This window comes from Mauremys reevesii, linkage group 4 (genome assembly GCF_016161935.1).
Source record: "Mauremys reevesii isolate NIE-2019 linkage group 4, ASM1616193v1, whole genome shotgun sequence".
NCBI lineage: Eukaryota > Metazoa > Chordata > Testudines > Geoemydidae > Mauremys > Mauremys reevesii.
The window spans coordinates 67,003,680-67,007,167 of record NC_052626.1 but is presented as its reverse complement, the minus strand read 5'-3'; the positions used below and the strand labels follow the sequence as shown (position 1 = coordinate 67,007,167).

Below are 3,488 nucleotides of genomic sequence, written 5' to 3'. Positions count from 1 at the left end.
TGACGTTTTTATTTGTTACTTTTTAAAAAGCCTATATTTAAAGAAAAGCATGTGTCTCAGTACGGGGGGAATACGAGCATAATAAAGTGAAGGAAAAAGCTCTATACAGATTCCCATATCTAACCAAATAAGTGCAGTCTGGGTGCTTCCGGTAAGTCATTTAGGAGATCTTTCACACACTGCAAATCCATTTAAAAACTCATGGTATTGTCAAGGCTGTCCGAATAAATGTTTGTTGTAAATGTCAAGTTCCACTTTTTAAACATAAAGGGTTAAATTCTAGTCTCAATCATATTCAAATCTTGAAGTAATTCTGGATGTAGATGGAATTACTTTGGATTTATACGAATATAACTGGCAGCTGTATTAGAACTTGTGGTGGGTGAGTAACTCTTAAATATGCCATGTGTTTTTGTTCATTTTAGTTCTGATTCTATAGCAGCTTCACAGGTAGAATTCCCTTTGACTTCAGTGGGAGATTTTTGTGCAGAGCAGCTGCGGAATCATTCTTAAGCAGGGAACAGCTTTGTGAAGTTTACTTCTACAGGAGGTAGACTCGCCTGTGCAGCAAGAAGTGGAACCTGCTAACTTGGCCACTGTTGGTTGCATAAAAGAGTGAGTAAAAACAGGAAGCTGTTACTAGTGCTGTTCATCTGTCTTTGTGCTGCACTCCTCAAACAGGATATTTTCACAAACACAAATAGTGCTGTGGTTTCAGAATTAAGCTAGTAACAAAAATTGGTTGGCATTAACACTTTAAATATGCTTTGAGTTTTACCTCTTTGCTCCATACCAGACCATTTGTCTTGATGCCGCATGTTGTCTAAGGATTGGCAGCACTGAAGCCCTCCAAGCACTGCACACCCCCAGGTATTGCCAAGTGGGCAGGGCACACTCAGGCACACCTGCTGCTGCCTGCGCTGGCTGCAGCGCTGGCAGCAGCACAGCGCAGGGGGATAAGGGCAGCGCTGCTGCAGCGCGCGTCAGCGCTGGTCTGGCCACACACCCACGCTGTGATTGGCCTCCCAGGGGTAAAGGTGTATCCCAGAATGCTTTTTTTAAATTACTCTCTTTGTTTTGTTTTGCTCTCTCTTTTTGTTTTGTTGAGTCGAGCTCCGCTCCGGCTCCGAGCAAAACAAAACAAAAACAAGCTTCCTGTGATCTGCTGTGATCTGCTGTGGCTGTAAGCAATGAAATGAGAGGCAGGCAGGAGAGGAATGAAATGAAACAGATGTTGGCTGCTGGCTGGCTGCTGTTTGCAATTAAGTTAAGAAGGGGAAACATGTTTTTTTTTTTTTTTTTTCAAACAACAAACACACAGTGTTGAAAAAAAAAAATCTCCTCTGTCTCTCCCCCTCTCCCCCACCCCAGACCCCCCCCCCCCCCCCCTTTTGAAAAGCACGTTGCGGCCAATGAATGCTGGGATGCTGCCATAATGCATCCCTCCAGCGAAGCGCTGGAAAAAAATGTGCACACACCACACCAGCGCTGGTAGGTGTGTGGTGTGGTGGCCACACGCTGCTCACACTCTACAGATGACCAGCACTGCAAACAAACTACTGCGCAAACCATAAGTGTAGCCATACCCTAAGAAGTGTGAGTGCCCCCCAAAGAGGGCCAGATGGCAGTGGAAGCCTAGCCTGCTTAGCTGTATTTAATGGGATTTGTTGTGGCAATGCAGCAGTATTAATGAAAGGTCTCTCTCTGAAAACACAGACTCAGAAGTTAGATGTGACGTGACTCGTGTCTCTTTGACCTCCCCATTTCCTCCTTGCCTGCACCTTTCACTTCACAAGTGTGAAAGATGGGCAGGCTCTGGAAGCAAAGCACGACACTAAGAACTGTATTCACTGTAGAAAAGATCAGTGTGTCTCATGCCACTTCAATCATTCCCCAAGGGGGATTTCTATCCCGGAAACCAGCCCATCCAGCAGTAAATCCTCTTCCCTAATGCAAGTGTGCATAAGTGGAATGTGGTGGTATTACTTGGCCATCACCTCTCTGACCATAACCTTGAATGCAAGACAAAGCTGATGGGGCACAGTGAAGTGAAATTTGCTTCTGGAAGCACTTGTACATCAGAGGACATCCACTGCAGTCTCCTCTGTTCAGCCTGAGTTCCTTGTGAAGCTTTTAGTTTACATTATCCTTGGCTGCAAACCTGGTAGAAAAAGTCCACCTTTTAAAGAGGCAGTTGGACTTGCAGTACACCATTTTCAGGTAATCCCTAATAAAGAAAGTAGAGACTAACTAGTTTTAGCTCCCCATCTTAACTTTTATAAAATCCTAATGTGTTTGAGCATCTAAACACTTTCACCGAATCACCTGTTTTTTTTTCGTGTTTTTTAGTTTACAAAACCGCATTTAAACCACTGCAGGAGGACGAGGAAGTGAAATTGAATATAAATAGGAAGCGAGAATGACCAGATTAGTTTTAGTTTTTGTCTCTCACCTATTTTGGGGCTAAAGTAAATAGATGGTGAAAATTTGAACTAGAATATTCTTTCTTTTGCAATACTAAGTAACACAGATGTAGGGGGTAGCTGCATTGCAGCTGGAAGGTGCGATGCCCATCATGGGTGGATGGACTTGCGCTAGCTCAGCTGGAGCTAGCTTGCTAAAAATAGCCTTGTGGATGTTGCAGCACTGATGGTGGCATGGGTGGGCCACCCGAGATTGGACCCGGCGGGTCAGGCAGGCTTGGATTTGGGTGAGTAGCCTGAGCCACTGCCAATGCTGTGACAGCCACAGTGTGATTTTTTTTTTTTTTAAGTGCACTAGCTTCAGCTGAACCGATGTGAGTCTATTTGTTGGGAACCCCACCTCCCAGCTACAGTGTAAACATACACAGGGCAACATAAAAAAAATTAAGGCTATCAGGGCTGCACATTGGGGTTCCTACTCTAAGGTTTATGTCTCTTTCAACAAGATAATTTGTGCTTTGTGATGTAACTTTGAAGGGTTTTAAACTGTTTCCCGCTGGCTTGCCATGAAAGCTGTTAGTTTGGATGCAGTATTTTAAATGTGCGGATAAATAAAGCGTTGGAGCTTTGATTTTTTTTCCAAAGTATAGTTTCTGAGTTGTTTTTTTTTTCTTTCATTGGTGACTTGCATCTTTGAGAGTCTTTGAAAAATAGGTATTAAATTAAAGCATGCACTAATGCAGCTACAGTGAGAGAGCTGTCAGAATTGCCATTAGACTGTGAAACCCACTTAAACAAAATACCTGTTTTTAAAAAATGATTGTTGTATGTATGTCAGATTAGACAAGCACAGCAATACCCTGAAGCTTGCTTAAATGGAAAAACTGGATAAAGAAATGTGTGTTTAGATGTGGCTGTCCAGTAATCTAAAAGGTAAAAAGCAAAAGAAAATTGATGTGCTATGAAAGATACTTAAACTGGCTAGTTAACAGTCTGTGCTGCTTCAGGGTATATTGCTTTTTCCAAAGAAGAGAAACTGACTCAAAATTTAACACACAGTCTTTC

The 3,488-nt window shown here is 42.9% G+C and overlaps 1 protein-coding gene across 2 annotated transcripts in view; it reads left to right on the top strand.

Moving 5' to 3' along the window:
* SUSD6 (sushi domain containing 6) overlaps positions 1 to 3,488 on the top strand; it is a 105,955-nt gene that overhangs the window by 4,785 nt on the left and 97,682 nt on the right. The window lies entirely within an intron of this gene.